The sequence below is a fragment of the Hippopotamus amphibius genome, chromosome 1 (genome assembly GCF_030028045.1).
Source record: "Hippopotamus amphibius kiboko isolate mHipAmp2 chromosome 1, mHipAmp2.hap2, whole genome shotgun sequence".
Classification (NCBI taxonomy): domain Eukaryota; kingdom Metazoa; phylum Chordata; class Mammalia; order Artiodactyla; family Hippopotamidae; genus Hippopotamus; species Hippopotamus amphibius.
The window spans coordinates 91,244,778-91,262,793 of NC_080186.1; the positions used below are offsets into that span (position 1 = coordinate 91,244,778).

General features: G+C 37.6%; 2 pseudogenes; one reads left to right on the forward strand and one right to left on the reverse strand.

The window, feature by feature from the left end:
• The first annotated feature begins 637 nt into the window (after window positions 1-637).
• LOC130831079 (NEDD8-conjugating enzyme UBE2F-like) lies at window positions 638-1,451 on the forward strand (annotated as a pseudogene).
• Window positions 1,452-16,998: 15,547 nt separating this feature from the next.
• On the reverse strand, window positions 16,999-17,794 carry LOC130860437 (dynactin subunit 6-like; annotated as a pseudogene).
• Between the last annotated feature and the right edge of the window lie 222 nt (window positions 17,795-18,016).

Below are 18,016 nucleotides of genomic sequence, written 5' to 3' on the forward strand. Positions count from 1 at the left end.
TAGAGTTTATTAAAGAGAAGGGACCCTGCCAGAATAGTGGGCCGACTTCCTGGTAGCCAGGGAGAGTCCACCATGAGCATGGGTTGCTTATCTATATTTATAGCCACAGAATAAAGGGACTTGCAGGTCACCTACTGATTGGGTAGTGTCTGCATGTTTCCAATGTGAAAAATAGGAGAACAAGATGACTACCTTTCGTTATATGGGATGTGAAAGGAGCAAGGCCTGCTGCTTGGGAAGGCTCAGAGTTGTTGCAATGGTTGCTGTGTGACAGAGTCATAAGGGTCCAGTAATCCTCTGTTCCCGTGATGTTGGCCCTTTGAGTCTATCTTGGTCTTTGTCCTTGGAGCACACCACACAAGCATGAAGCAACATCAGATAAGACTGCACAATGATGTCATTATTGGGAGGTAGGGATCATAGGGAGTGATTTTGGATAGTGGCCATCACAGAAGAGTGGCATTTATTTTTTCATTATGTACTTCAGTTTTCACTACAGAATTTTAATTGTGGAATTAGTAAGTTTCAAATAAGAGGAGGTTATTTTATTGATCCAGGTACTACCACATAGTTCTCTGAGTTTACCTCTTTAATTGCTATGTCTACGGATTTCTGGGGTTCCAGTCAATTTGGGAGTATGGGGAAGGATAGATTTTTTCAGCTCTTAAAAATGTCTGCCAAGGCAGAAGAGAGCAGCCAAGTCTCTGCCTCACCATTTCTGGTCCAGCACCCGCCTGCCCAGCCACTTCAGGTCCCAGGACCTGAGTGGGTGAACCTGTGAGGGTTGCGTCTAGCTGCTCCTGGCCAGGTGTGGTATTGGGATCCCGCCCAACTGGCCCCTCTCATGGTGCCCAGGGAAAGTTAGCAGTAAGGCCCACGCTGGCAAGCAAACTAAAGTGGGATGATGGTCCCAAAGTGTCCCGAGCCTCAGCCTCAGCCTCTGACTCCACTTGGCGGGTTTCGGTGAGAGACAGGCGACTTTTTAAAGAGAACTTGAAGCAAATTTACCTTATGTTCCTCATCCAAACTAGCTTCATTGCTTCAGCTAACTGTAACCCCAGGAATTTGTTTTGTTTTGTTTTGTTTTGTGTTTTTTGATAGATGAGGGTTACTACCCAGGTGGAAAATTCATTTCAGTTTGAAACTGAAGTTCCTGATGCCTACAGTGTGGCACCTCCCACAATGAAATGCTCTACCAGGATCTGGCATCCCAATATCACAGAGATAGGTGGAATACGACTAGGTTTTCTGACAGAACATTCAGTTTACGGCCCTGGCTGGGCTCACACGAGGACACTGAAGGATGTTGTTGGGGGTTCAACTCTTTGTTAACTGATCTTTTGAATTTTGATGATCCACTGAATATTGAAGCTGTAGGACATCATTTGTGGGACAAGGAGGACGTCTGCAATAAAAATGAAGACTTCATAAAGCGGTATGCCAGAGGATAGGAGGAGAAGACTGTAGCCCCATGTACAGTGTGTTACAAGTTTGTCTCCAAGTGAAACAAAAAAGGAGCCTCTTCCCCAGCCCTTGTTCTCCCCTCAGTCCCGCTGGGTCCTCCAAGTCCTGTGACCATGTTGTCCGGAGGAAGAACCTCTTCATGACTACCTACTGTAAATGAAGAGTTCCACATAAATACAGCAAAAAAATGTGTTTGAAGTTCTCAAGAGTTGTCCGCTTACCTTAACATGTTTCCTTTTTTGAAACTGTACTATAGAGACTGTTGATGAGATTCTCCAGAAGTCGTAATGAACTCAGAATTGAGGCCTGCTTCTTCCCGTTTTCCCGAAGTCAGTTCCCTACTCAGCTCATGCTAATGACGTGCTCAGTGTAGCTCACAGGTTGGCGATCAGAAACACGCTATAAACTGTAATTGGATGCAAATTCTCTTAGCTCCTTCCTGGAATGTTAGCCCTGCCTAGGAGTGGTGAAGCTTCCCAGAATGCATAACCATTCACCGTAGATCTCCTATTGAAATGTGTATTTTATTTAAGATAAGTAAATTTAGGAACAGATTTGTAATTTGTATGACTTAATGCTTTAACTATTTTTTTGTGTTCTCATTTAGTTTGTATTTTCATTTTGCATAGAGTAGAGAGAAAGATGTTAAGTCAAGCAACTATCGAAGAGAAATACAAAGAAAATATGAAAAAAAAAAAAAGACTGCCAAAAGCATTGCCGATAATTTCTTTACCTACATATTTCAAGGCAGTATCAAGCAAATGGGCTGGTAAGAACTGGTAAGAATGAAGAGGTAAGATGGGAAGTTGATGCTGTTTTGTTGTCTGGAAGACAGTTTAAGCACATCATTTAGATGCCAGTGCCTGAGGGAGGATAAATACAGAAATATGCTGAGTATCCAAAAGAAATGATGGACATTCAGGACCAGGTACCTACTTGCCCTTTTCTGATGGAAAGCATGTATATTTGTAAAATACCAGTAGAGGAAAGAGTGTATGGTTGGAGCAGAGTAAACAAGGAAAAGTTCAGAAGGATACAAAGCAGGAAGTGGAATGGGGAACCAGATCATGCAGGTTTTAAAGGCAATTATACTGGATTTTACTTTGATATAAGAAGATTTTGGAGGGATTTAAGTAAATGAAAAACATTAAAAAATACTTTAGGGAATAAGAGTGAATGCAGAGAAATAGAATAAGAAGATGCAATGATAGAAGCAAGAAATGATGGTTGGTTGAACTGTAATAATATCTTGGAGTTGGTGAGGAAGGATCAGATACTGGATATATTTTGATGGTGCATTGGATGTAAGGTATGAGAAAAACAGATAAGCCATAGATGATATCAGGATGTTTGCCTTGAGCTCCTAAAGTAAGGGAAATTTTTTTAAAGAAAAACTGTCTTTTATTAATGATGGGGAGAATCAAGAGATTGGTTTTGAACCTATTACATTTTTTAAGACAAGCTAAACATCTGGGGAAATTTTGCTTAGGCAATTTGATATACCAAACCCGGACATTCTGAGGTGTTGAGGAAAAGGGTGGAGAATCAGAAGGGAGACTGGGAAAGAGACAGGGTGGTGTCTCAGAAGCCAATTGTAGAAAGTGAGTCAAGAGAATGGAACCATCAAATTGTACTAAAGGGCTGACTATGGTGAGAACTGAGTTGGTTTAGTCACATTGTTGTCACTAATGACCTTGACAAGCTTTGTTTTAGATGAATAGAGACTGCAATCTTACTGGAGTGAGATCAAAGAAATTGGGAAGAAATGAATAAAAAGTAGCAAGGAGCTAAACTGTAAAGGAGAGTGAACAAAGGAATGGTATCTGTAGAGGGATGGGTGGGGGTGGGGTAGATTAGAGGGAGGGGCAGCAGAGAGAGAGGGAGATTTTTTTTTTCCAAAAGGGAGAACCCAAAGCCAAGTAAAAGTGTCTGGTACCTAATTAGTTTGTGGAGTTGAGACTATTTATACTTATTTAATCCTTCCTTGGTTTTCATAGAGGGATAGTTTACAAATAGCTGAATTTTCATTCCAAGCAGCTGAGACAAAATAGAAGTAAGAAGAAGATTGATTTTGTTGAAAAATCATGAGAAATCTGCCTATACTCTCTTAGGAAACTCAGAAATGCATAGTATATAGTTAAAATTTTAAATTTAAACACAAATCTTAAAGGTCTAAAAGTTTTACCAATGTATTTGTCCATCAAAAAAGTTCTTTCCAGGACAACAAATTCAGAGTTTCAGGGTGAAACAAATTCCACTGGCTTCTGGCACAAAGTTTCTCAATCTGTGAGCCACTGGACCTGGTGTTTTGGTAAGGTGTCCACAAAATCTAGTATAAGCATTCCATTGTCTGCAGACCAATAAATGAAGGCATTGTAACTTTAATATGTGACATAAATAAAGATAAAAGGTATCATCCAAATAGAAAGATTGGATGCCACAATTTAGGACTATAAAATGTGCATATCTATCTCATTCTTGCGTTTAATTTATAAATTCACAACCATACTCTTTTCGTAGTTTCGCACAAAGCAATGTACACAAATAAAAATTGTTAATCCTAAACAACTGTAATTTGCATGCTGTGCCTTAAAATAGGCTTTCAAAGCTATTTGAAAAGAGTTTTATTGGAATCTGATAGTATCTTCTTTTTGCAGGAGACAACTTAGTTTAGAGCCTGTGTATTGACTTATATAGCAATTACTTTTTCATCAGTTAGAAGCTGACAATTTACAACACTTTCTTACTTACATTATCTTAGTTCTGGAGTCAATAATAACAACAAAATGCCCTGATCAGGAAAATCCTAGTATTTACAATTGAGGTAATAGCAAAATAAGATAGTCCTTATCTGACAGAAATCCATGCAAAGCAGCTTTTTTGTCTTACCCAGTAGAAAAATAAGAAACAGTGTAGTTCCCTTCTCTTTGTTCCCACAGCTTTACAACTGTTTACCTACATACAATATAAAGCAGATTCATTTCTGATTACACAGAAGATTATCCAGGCTATTTGGGGGATTACATTATATTTTTAGGATTATATCATATTACAATATGTTTTTATTATGAACATTTATACAGGAATATTATGGACTAATAAAGAATGACTATATCTTAAAAAAATACAATACACATTGACTTAATTCCTTGAAAATACTTTAGAATAAGTATTTCTTACGATTTATAGGGAAATTTGTAGTTTTTACATTTATTCTTTGACTATAATTTGGATTCCTTTCTTAGCATCCCACCATCTAAATAGCTTTTAATAAAAGTTGCTATTGAAGTTCTAACTCTGCCTTTCTCTCTGCTTTTTAGTTTTTAATGCCCAGGGAATCTGTGTGGGATTTTAAATTTTATACACAACTCTTCCTTCTTGGGACGCCCTCCTCTCTGGGCTTCTGTGACAACACAGCTTTCAGATCTCTTACCTTTCTGAGTCATCTTTCCCAGTTTCTTATTTATTTATCTTCTTGTTTCATTTGTTAAATTTTTATACTCTTCATTCATTTTTTGTTTGTTTGCTTATACTCTTTCTTACCCTGATCTTTTGATATTTTTTATTCTTTAGAATAATGCCTTTTGCATTCAGGTGACATCATGAAAAAATTAAAAAAAAATACAGTACAGTATTTCTTAACTCTGATTTTGTATTACAATCACCTGGGGAGATTTTACAAAATAGGATTGCTTGGCCCCACCCACAAAGATGTTTCAGAATTTCTGGGGTGGATCCTGGGTGGTTTTTTTTTTTTAAAGTTCCCTAGGTAATTTTAAAATGTAGCCAGATTTGAGAACCAGTGCTATTTACATTCTCCGGGAGTGATCTCATCCACTCATAAAGCTTCAACTACCTGCTCTGCACGGAAGATTTATAAATATGTATCAGTAACTCTAGCTTCTCCCCTGAGCCACAGGCTTGTTATGGATAATTGCTCAGCTTGGATTCCTTCCTTTCTTCATTCCCTGAGTGTTTTTGAGTGCTACCCAGTGCTAGGTGCTCTGCTAGACATAGGGATTCAGAAATGAGCTAGATATTGTTCCTGCCCTCAGGGAATTTAAGTAATATATGAAGTAAAGACAAATAAATAAACAACTAAGTGCTATGTTGTCACAGCCCAGACAGAAGTAAGAGGAGAATGTAGGATATACACCTAACCCAGATTAGGCAGATTTGTAGAACTCAGGGGAATTTTGTCTCAGGTATGTACAAAAGATAAAGTATGTCTCAAAATAAGGAAATGTATTTTCCAGGTATAAAAGATGGTGATATGGGGAGAGAGAGGATTATTCACAGGAATAGGGACAAAGAAAACTAGGATATATCTGAGGAAGTACACGTACAGATTTCTGTGGCAGAACAGTTTCCTCTTCATGATTTCCCATTAAAATAGTTCTGCTATTTTTATAACTGAACTTCATAGAACAAATATATCTATCAGTTAAAGGGTTTTAGTGAAAATTTATATGAGAAAAATGTATATTTATGAACTCAAAAGCAAAATAATATGTGGGAATTTGCCAGTTATATTCTAAAACATAATTGGTAGAATGTTAGATTCATGTGTAGACATTTTAAAAACCACATTGAACATAAACATGGGACACACATCTTCACTGCTACTGGTCCTGAGAAAAGCAGTCTCACTCCCATATGCAGTCTGTGATATTCTCTGTCACTATGTACTGTCATTATTTTGAATATTTCAATTGTTTCTTTCATATTATCTTTTGTTTTTGCCCAGAGTTGTATAATGAGTCACAAAAGTTAAAAAAAAAAAAGTTGAAATAAAATTCATACAGAAGGCAGCAAAGGGCATGACAAAAGGGATTAAAATGGAAACACTACAGCACTGTACAAAGAAAATCAGTAACAGGAATATGAACATAATTGCATTTTGCATTTCTTTCATGCTAGAGCATCAACCATATGCCCTAACAATTTACCAACCTTTTTGTTATAGAGTTCTTTCAGATGCACCAAAATGATGGAGACCATCAGTTCCTCTGAATCTGATAATTGGTCTGAAATATTCCCTTCATCACTCATCTATTCAGCATTATAAACGTTGTTACAAATTTTTGGGGTTGTAATTCATGTATCATGCAATTAATCCATTTATGGTATACAATTCAATTTAATTTTTATATTCACAAAGTTGTACAACTACCAATTATCACAGTCAATTTTAGAACATTTTCACTACCTCAAAAAGAAAACTCATATTTAGCCCCCAATTACTATGCCCTCATCTCCTCAACCCTAGGCGATAACTAATTTACTTTTTGTCTCTATAGATTTGCATATGTGTGTGTATATGTGTGTGCATGTGTGTATTTCATATAAATGGAATCATACACTCTGTGGTCCTTTGTGACTGGCTTCTTTCACTTAGCTTGTTTTTTAAGGTTCATCCATGTCGTAGCATACATCTATATTCATTCCTTTTTTAATATCAAAAATTTGTTTTTTTTTAGTTGTCATAACTATTTTAGTAAAGTTGATTTCCATTGGAATCCAATGAATTAAGCTATTTTATTGTGGTAAAATACATATAAGGTGTACCATTTAACCCATTTTAAAGTGTACAATTCAGTGACCTAAGTATATTCATAATGTTGTGAAACCATCACCACCGTGTAGTTCCAGAACTTTTTCATCACCCCAAATGAAAACCGTTTAGCCATTCCCATCTCCTTTTCTACAGTTTCTGACAGTCACCGATCTGCTTCTGTCTTTATTTATTTGCCTCTTCTGGATATTTCATATAAATGGAATCACACAATATGTGACCTTTTGTCTCTGACTTCTTTCATTAATTTTATGTGTTTAATAATGTTATTCTGAGCAGGGACCTGTGGCACTATAGTGAACTGTAACTTGTAAATGGACAAAAGAAGATTTATAGCCAACTTCTCATTGCACACATTGGCTTTTAGCAAAAAAAAAAATGCTTATTGAGCTTGTGTTATGTGCTAGTATCGAAGTCTAAGTATTTTGCATGTATTTTTCCATCTTTATTGAGCTATAATTGACAAATAAAAATTGTATATATTTAAGGTATAAGACTTGATGTTTTGATATATATGTTTCCCTTGTGGAATAATCCCTAGCTGATTAACATGTCTATTACCTCACATTGTTACCATTCCTTTTTGTGTGTATGTGATCTACACATTTAGCAAATTTCAAGTATACAGTTACAGTATTGTTAGCCGTATTCACACTGCTCTACATTAGCTCTCCAGAATTTATTCATTTTGCATAATGGAAACTTTGTATCCTTTGATCATCTCTCCCTGTTTCCCCTTATCCCAGCCCCTGGCAACCACCATTTTACTATATGCTTCTGTGAATTTGACTATTTTAGATTCCTCTTGTAACAGAGATCACATAATGTTTGTCTTTCTGTTTCTGGTTTATTTCACTTAGCATAACATCCTTTAGTTTTATCCATGTTGTCACAAAAATAAGAATTTCCTTTATTTTTAAAGCTGAATATTATCCCATGTCTAATATTGCATTGTATGAATATGCAATGTTTATTCATTCATCAGTTGATGGACATTGATATTGTTTCCACCTTTTGGCTATTATGAGTAATACTGTTATAAACACATGTATCTGTGGTCAACTGATTTTCAACAAGTTGCCAAGACCATTCAGTGGGAAAAGAATAGTCTTTCCAACAAATAGTCAGGAGGCAACTGGATATCTAAATTCAAAACAATGAATTTGGACCTGTATCTCACACAAAATATAAAAATTAACTCAAAATGAATCAAAGACCTAAATATAAGAGCTGAAACTAGAAAACTCTTGGGAGGCAAAATAATCTTCAAGACTTTGGATTAGACAAGGACTTCTTAATTATGACATCAAAAGCACAAGCAACAAAAGAAAACACAGATAGGTTGAACTTCACTGAAATTAAACACTTTTGGCTCAAAAGGAACCATCAAAAAGTGAAAAGGTAACCCACAGAAGGAGAGGCAATATTTACAAATCATATAATTGATAATGGGATAGTACCCATTATATATAAACAAGTCTTATAACTCAACACAAAAGACAAATATCCCAACTTAAAATGAGTAAAAGGCCTATTAAATAGACATTTTTCCAAAGAAGATACACAAATAGTCAACAAGTACTCAAAAAGATACTCAACATCATTAGTCATCAGGGAAGAGTTTTAAAACCACAGTAAAGTACCACTTTATACCCACTAGGAAGGTAATTTTTTAAAAAAGGAAAAGGAAAGTAACAAGTTTTAACAAAAGATGTGGAGAAATTGGAATCCTCAGTTCACTGCTGGTAGGAAGGTAAAATGGTACAGCCCCTGTAGAAAACACTTGGTTGTTATCAAAAAGGTGATAAAGTTACCATACAATCCAGCATTTCCACTTGTTGGAATTGCTACCAGTGCACCAAGACAATTGAAGACATATGTTCATACAAAAACCAGCACCATAAACTTTGATAGCAAGTGACAAACTGTGTCTGCTTCAAGTCTACGTCCTTCTCCCTCCTCAACACTTTTCATGCTTCAATTTTCTTTCTCATTTGGGAGTAAAAGTTCTTTTTGTAGAATCATTTTGCTTTTTATTGAGTATTTTTAATATATTTTGTTCTAACAAAAATTCATTTATTTGTGTTTGGTTTTGCCTTGCTGTACTGTAAATGATAACATTTATGGCCTGACATACAAACAGTATATGTTATTGCATAAAAGTCAACTACTTGTTAACAAATATATTGATTGCTTAGCAATAAAATGGAGATATTTTAAGCATTGTGCATCCTAATACTATCAATTGTTATAAATCTAAGCTTCTAAATAAATATGTTTTATAACATTTTTCATAAATTGGTAAGGGATTTTAGCTTGATAACAAAATGTTGATTAATTTTTTCATTGGGAAATGGGGTCCTAATTGGCATTTTCATACATTGCCTAATTTTAGGGAAAGTATGACTGATGTTACCTGAAAAAAGCAATGACTTTTTTTCATTGTGCACAGAAAACAGAGCATGAAGGTACTGGCCTGTTGAAAGAAGATGTAGACAGGTTTTAGATGATAATTAATTGTATCTATCATGATAAAAAATTGTATAAAGATGGCTCTGGAAAGTCTTTGAATGATCTTAGTGATATTAATTTATTTGAAGTGGGAAAGTTCATTCTGCTGTCAGTGTTGAGACAGGATGAAAGGAGCAATACTGGAGGCAACAGAAGTAGCTAAAAGGCTATAGTGGTAATCTATGCAAAAAATTCTGAGAAATTTTACAGAAGCAAAGAAAAGCAGGATAGAAAGTAGGTGACAGACTTTAGAAGAGTTAAGGAAGTAGACTCAAGTGTACAGGAGGCCAACAAAGGGTGAGCATAAAATATTAGTGTCCAAATGGATAATTTCAAAGTAAAAGTGGCCACTATTGTTAATTGCACTGGGTAAGCACACATGGTCTGTGTGTTCTGAGGAATACAGAGACCTATAACCATCCTAATGGTGTATCATGGGAAATAATTGTAAGAGAAAACATTTCACAAGAGATGTGCATGTCAGGCATTATCGTAAGTATATTCCATAGGTCATATTATGTAATCCAAATACCTATCCTCTACCTATGCCCAGTTTACAGAGGATAAAACAGATAAGTTAAAAGCTTTCCAAAAGTGACATTTGAACATCTGCTTTTCTGATTAGGAAGCTTATTCCCTTAACTATTGCATTAAGCCTTATTTTTCTGAATTACTGATAAAGGAGTGACTCTTCCTCAAAATAACATGCCCAAACAAAATGAGTAATAATATCTTGACAGGTGTAATTGGTCCTCATTATGAGGAGGAGATAAGGCTTTTGTTACACTTTGGAGTGGAAGAGGAAAATTAAAAGTTTGCACTCAGCTAGAAATAACTTCATGCTTTCTCTGCTTCTGTAAAATCTGCTTGCTGTGCCAAGATAAAAACAAGATGACCTAGCTATCAACTGTAACCTTAAGATGTTCTGATAAGTATGGAATGTTCTGTTCCTACTCCTGTAAGTTTCTGTTTGGAAACCCCCTGAGTGTAACCCATAGCAACTCCTGTGCTCTGTAACTGCCCATAACCTACAGTAACCAGGTAACTAATCAACCAATGCTAACTATAACCATGTGCACTGACCCCTATAAAAGTAAAGCTCACCCTGAGCTTGGGGCCCCAGAGCTTTAGAACGTTAGCTCATCTGGGACCACCAGCTTAAAAAACCTGAGTTCTCCAACCCTCCAAGTGTGGTGCCTGGTTTCTCGACAGACCGATTCGATTTATGCAACAGGGTAAGGGAGAAATTTATTTGGCACCCCATGACCCATATGAGCTCTTCTTGGCTTCCACTTGTTCAGTTTTGAGGGGAATTGGGTAAGTATAGCAACCCCAATTGGAAAAGAGCATGGTGGCAATGTACTCAGATCCCTTATATCAGGCCAGCAGGAAAATATCACTAACAGGAAGGCCCCTTTCCTAACACAGTCAGTAGTAGAAACAAGTGAAGTAGACTTTCTCCATCTCACTCCAAAAGAAAACCCCTGGAGGAAACTTAGAAAAGTCAGTGGGGCAAACAGCAGCACGTACCACTGTAGCTGGTCTCAATTGAAGCCACAAATAACATTCAACATTGTCCTATATACCCAGTCCAGATTTCCCTCACTCTCAGCACCTCTTCTGATCTTGAAACTGAGCAGGACCCTGTGGGGCTCCTGGGTACAAATCCTCTCCACGTCCTCCATTTTTTTTTTTTTTTTTTTGTGGCCTCACTGAACTGCACGAGGGATCTTAGTTGCCAAATCAGAGACTGAACCCATGCCCCCTGCAGTGGAAGTGCAGACTCTTAACCACTGGATCACCAGGGAAGACCCTGGTGTCTCCCATTTCTTGTTTATAGGAAATAGATGTCATTCACCCTCCTTGACCTTCCCTGAGTTCAAAAGGGCAGATTCAAACAGTTGCTAGCCAGGGAAGGGAGGGGATGCAGAAACAAGGGAGGAGAAATCAAGAAACAAGAGTGTAGCCTTGGGGCAGGGTCCTGGTTCTTCCTCAAGGAATAACTCTGTCTCAGGTGAGTCAAAAATTATCCACACTCTGGCTGTAGAATTTATTTTAATTAATTTTAGAAAAGACAAATACATCATTTTTTGACAATCTCCTTGCTTTTAAATACACTTTGTCCATCTGTCAACAAGCTTTCGTATTCCCTCATTAAAAAATGTTTTAGGCTAAGTTGCGAGCCACAAATGCACACTGTCTTCACTTCTTCATCAGAAGTGAATCCGGCTTCTTCTTGATGGCTCACACTTACGTGACCTTCCTTGAACTTTTCCATCCATTCATACACATTTCTTTGCAACCAACAGTTTCTCCATACTGCACACAAAGTCTTCGATAAATAATGGCACCAGGGACACCCACAGACTACAAAAAACAAATCACTGCACGATGCTCTTCTTGTGTGCAAATCACAAGTAGGGCATTCATTTTTGCTTATACCATAGTTACAAATGAACTGATGTAACACGTTCACACTTGCACAGCAGTGACTGGGGAGACAGTAGCCTTGAACGGAAAGTGCTGGTAAGACAGTGTGGTCAACAGAAGTTTTAATATAACCGGAGTGCAGATAATCTTTGACTCACCATCATGCATAACAATATCTTTGAGTTCTTCTGCAGGAACTAAGGCCCCCACTCAGGTGGCGGAAGTTAACTTCAGGCTGAGCACAATATTCCTGGAGCACCACTATGTTACATCACCACCTACTAATCAGAAGAAAGTCACACCCACTGCAGCCCTCACCCCAAACTTTGCATTCTTTTTCTGGACCTGGTGGTGACCATCACATTGGACCTCCTGTTTGGCCCTTGTCTGTTTCAACTGCTCACAAAGTTTATCTCAGACAGGCCCCAAAATTTTCAGATTAAACTGTTACTATAAGGGCAGAAGCCAACTTTGGACATGAAATACCTCAACTTAGATCAGGTAGAGAGAGACTTCTACTCTACTAGGCACAATGGCACACACTCCCAGGAAGAAGTAGTTACAAAAGAAAGAGACCTCTGCCACAATTCCCAAGAAGTATCTTGAATATGAAGTCTTTCAGGGAGGAGCTGTTAGGGAATCATTGACTGAAAACACCTGCCGTGGCCAGCTTGCAGGTATTATCTCACAACAGGAAGTACTGATAAGGAACATGGAACTAACCAGCTGTACTTAACCAGAAGAATTCAGAAGGGGCCAAGAGGAGGGAGGAGACACCAGCTGTCCAGCCAACCTCCCAGAAATCCTCTCTCAGAAAACCATCTTGACTGAGAGATATGGGAGCTACCAGGAAGGGCCTTGAATTGGACCAAATATAGACACAGGCAAGATGGTTGGCCAGAGATAACCCAGAAGGCTTACCCCACCTCCATAAAACACTGAGACTTTGAGCCACTTGACAGAGCAGTTCTCCTGGGTTCTCTTACCCTGCGGCTCTCTGCTCCAGTGTTCTCTGCTTTGTCAGTATGTGTGTCTCCTTGGACAATTGATTTCTGGGTGTTAGCTATGAATCCACTTGCAGCTCTAGAAGGAGTCCCCCTTCTGGTAAGAACTGCAGATGTAAAACCTGGACAGAATGCCCAGAACAGCTATTCAAGTATCTGAAAAGTAAAAAGTAGCAAGAGAAGAAAAACCAGAACTCAGAACCTGAGGTAAGTATACCTTTGTTTTTGTTTTACTTTGGTACACTCTAGCCTGAGCTCAATGTAGTCTGAAGCACAGACATGGTCACTGGAGCACAGCCAGGAAGAGAGCCAAAAAAAAAAAAAAAAAAAAAAGCAAGCTAGTTCTGCTCGAAGAACATGGAAAACACTCATTTTTCCATTCTTTCCTTTTTTCAATTCTCTCTCACCTCAGGCCCACAGCCATCCTGTGGTGGTGGTGGTGGCAGCCCTGTGAGCAGGATTCCTGAGGAACCAAAATTCTTAAGGAGGGAACCTTCCTCTTTGATCAGTGGAACTGTGGCCCCAAGGGGCAGGGGAGGAGGTATGAAACCCTATTAGTGTTTTTCTTCTCTGCTGTCCTGCTGCTTGATCCCAAATGCAAGTGCAGTAGTGGAAAAACTTGTCAGTGGGGTAATAAGCTGCAAGTTTCTGACTGGAATAATGAAAAAGGGACCACTAGAAAAGCAGAGAGTACTGGAGAGATTGTGGAGAGGGGCTTGTTCTAGGAAAGCAGACTCCTTCAGTTGTGTGTGAAGCCCTTCACTTATTCCTGGGCTACACAGGCAGAGACCTAATCCTTATTAGAATATCAAAGACTGGAGAACTAGATTAACAGGCCATCCACTGGCCAGTGGTAGAGCTCATGTGGGAGAGACCCAAATAGTCCCTCAAAGATTTTGAACACTGAAGTGACACTGGAACCACAGTCCGCAGAAGACAGTCAGAACTGTGACCTGAAGAGGCTTGTATTTTAGAGGAAAAAGAAATTCTAGTTAGAAGATGAAATGGATACTCAATTCCACAAAGCACTAGATGAGACACAAGCCTGTGATAAGCATACAATCAATTTGTTTAAATGGCCAACTGGATTAGATGCCTTGTTGATACTAAGCAGGGCTCTGTGGGGCTCCTGGGCACAAAGCCTTTCTGTGTCCCCCATTTCTTTGATTACAGGAAATAGCCTTCATTCATTCCCCATGACCTTCTCTCAGTTCCAACAGGCAGATACAAGCAGTTGCTAATTTGGGAAGGGAGGGGATGCGCAACCTGGGAGAAACAGTCAAGAGAAACAATAGTGCAGCCTTGGGGCAAGGTCCTAGGTCCCCATCTATGAATACAAACAACAATATCTTTGAGGCGTTTTGCAGATACTGAAACCGGCCCCAGATAGGAGAAGTTAATATTAACGATGGTATGCTGCCCACAAGCATGTAGACCCCAGACCAGCTGGAAACTGAAGGTTGATGATGCGGACTCCTACTTACCTCACCACCAACCCATCAGAAGAATGTCCACGCGCTGATCATGCCCTCTTTGAACCATTACTATAAAGGTTCTCACTATCCTCTCCAAGTAGGGACACAATTTTTTGAGGCAGTAGCCTGCTGTGTCCCGCTTTGCCTGGCATAGTAATAAAGCTATCCTTTTCTACTTCACCCAAACTCTGTCTCCAAGATTTGATTCAGCACTGGTGTAGAGAGAAGCTGAGTTTTCAGCATCATTGTCTTTGAACAAAAAAAGAGATTTACACTTATATCCACTGTCAAAAATAAGCCAGCAACTGTAGTGCTGTTAGAAAAGTGTCTAAAGGGAGTTCCCTGGTTTCCCAGTGGTTAGGACTCAGCGTTTTCACTGCTGTGGGCCATGTTTGATCCCTGGTCAGGAATCCTGAAAGCCTTGTGGCATGGGAAAAAAAAAATGTGTTTAAGCAGGAACATAAGAAACATAAAAACATAAAACAAAACATCACATCTGATCTATTAATTTTTTTCAGATGTTTATAATACAATTTTATGAAATACATTTAATAATTGAAATTCTGGATCATCAATGCATTTTAAAATTACAGGTCAGGGGATTCCCTGGTGGTGCAGTGGTTAAGAATCCTCTTGCCAATGCAGGGGACATGGGTTCGAGCCCTGGTCCAGGAAGATCCCACATGCTGCAGAGCAACTAAGCCAGTGCACCACAACTGCTGAGCCTACGCACTGCAACTACTGAAGCCTGAGCACTTAGAGCCTATAATCTGCAGCAAGAGAGGCCACTGCAATGAGAAGCCTGTGCACCACAATGAAGAGTAGCCCCTGCTTGCTGCAACTGGAGAAAGCCCATGCACAGCACTGAAGACCCAGTGCAGCCAATAAATAAAAATAAAATAAATAAATAAATATTTAAAAAATAAAATAAAATTACAGGTCAGATTAACGGTACTAAATACTTAAGCCTAAAGGTTTGTGTTTTGTATAGAAAGCATACTCCTAGAGATTTAAATTTTTTTTAAAAACATATATATTTTAAATCTTTGCTTGTGAGTTATATTTTGTTTTTTATGTGCTAGTAAATACTTACTAATTAATGGTGCTCAATTTTCTCTTTTTTTTCCTAAGAAAATATTAGAGGAAATGCTAGATATTAATTTGAGATCTCAATGATTTTCCAAGGAGAATAGTTGTTTACTCATGAATTATAAAACACAAATTATTTCTGGAACATAAGAATAGGGCTTACTTCTGAACTTCAGGTAAGAGACTAATAATTTTCCCTTATGAATCTAACTATAAGTGTCATTTCAAAAATTATTTTTACTTCTGCTTCAGCTTAGGGATAATTTTAATTTCTAATAATTGGAGTATATTTAAAGGTTGAAAAGGTAAACAAGATATAGATTTACCTTTTTCAGTTAAGGATTCATTTTCCTGATAACCTTTTCTCACATTTACCAAAGAGGAAAAGAGAACACAATATAACTGATACTTGGTGAGGAATTAAATAAAGTTGTCTTATTTAGGTGCCTTATTTGTGGGGATATGTTTTAATACAGCTTCAGTTTCTTTTTTTTTTTTTTTTTTCAGAAATTCAAAAATAGTTTTTTACTATCCACAATTAAAAATTAATCTTGTAATAACTTACAATGGAAAAGAATCTGAAAAAGAATACATATATATGTATAACTTTGCTGTACACCTAAAACACAACATTGTAAATCAACTATACTTCAACGAAAAAACATTATGTTTCAAGAGAAAATATTTTAGCATTTAATATCTTAGTATTAATTGACATCTACTGATTCAAAAGTTAAAAAGTGTGTCCCATTAAATGTATGCACTTGAATTATTTTAAAAAATTTAAGAATTACACTAATATCCTCAATATTTTGTCCATCATGTAATTAGGTAAATAGAATTATGACAAGGTCAATAATTAGTGGTTAGTAATATGCCAAAATAATTTCATATGCTTATAAATACATCAAAATCTCTTCTAGTTTCACTGTCCTCAGATACCTAAGAATACCACTCAATGGTCATTTATTTGCCTGTTTTCATCGGACATCATTCTTTTTGATTTTGTATTCTACTGAAGACATCTTTCCCTGATTACTTTTGTTTTACTAAAAAGAAAAAGAAATCTTTTCCTTGGAAACAAAATGAAGTCTAAATTAATTCAACAGCTGCTGAAATTTCACCTGAAATTTTAAACAGCTACAAATCTACAAAAGGAAGAGATAAACACATTAGCTTTAATATACGGCTAGTACACAATAAAAATTAAAAGAGCTATTTTGGGAAAGTTCATGCAAGTAGAAAAACTGATTAAAGTATATTCACTAAAAGTCCTGTCATCATCAACATTTTTATTTAGTTTAGTAAATGCTAGAATATAAATACATAACAGTATGTTCTTTCTTATCATGGGTAGTCTTTCATATAACTAAAATTCATGACCAACATTTTATATAACAAAACAACACAGAAGAAAAAAATCTGTAAATTATCAGAAATGGGACAAGGACATCAGAACATAATACATTTTATATAAATTATAGAGGACAGTTACAATGAAAATCCATTACTTTCCTAACTCAATTTTACAAGATCAAGTTAACATGTATTATTCTGTGGACTGCTAAGAGTGCATAAACACTGGCTCTTTCAAAAGAGAGTGGTCAAAGACAAATGTTATCTTGATGTCACATATTGTTCTTAGTTCTTAACTGGAGTTGAGCTTCCTTTCATAGTCTTCTTTAGGTGGTGGTAGTTTGGCAAGATTTTCATCAGGAAATCCAGCTGTAGTGTCTGGGGCTGTGGTCGCTCAGTCTGCACCCGACGAAGGCAGTCTGTGCCATAGATCACTGTGTTCTCAGGGATGACTTCAAACGTGTTCAGGTTGCAACAGGCCCCGGTGATGCAACCACTTGTCAATATTACGTTTCTGCCTACATACGCTTTTGATTCGATAACATTATTATCTCCTATTTTCATGGCTTGGGAATAACACCCAACTTCAAACACATTATTGGTGCCAATGAGCATAGGTTTGGGTTCTGGATCTTCAGTATCAGGAGTGATAGTATCAGGATGAGCATTTATGATGAGCCGCCTGTTCTTCTATTAGGTTACCTTCGCGGATCACTATGGGCCCGGCTTCCGCAATGATTCGTGCTTTAGGGTGGATCACTGTCCTGGGTCCTATAGTTACATCACCCCTGATCTCACTCTCTACGTACACAACTGCTCCAGGTGCAATCTTCAGACTCTTTTGAGTCTTCTCCGCCATGGTTTGGGCCCTATCTCCAGTTGGATCTACACAACCGCCTGGGCAAAGCGATGATCTCTAGGAGCGATTGCAGAGCCTCGCTTCAGTTTCTTTAAGGGCTTTTTTTGGTTTTTAAATTATTAATTTATTCATTTATTTTTGGCTGTCTTGCTTTCTCTAGTTGCGGTGAGCAGAGGCTACTCTTCGTTGTGGTGCATGGGCTTCTGATTTCAGTAGCTTCTCTTGTTGCAGAGCACAGGCTGTAGGCATGCAG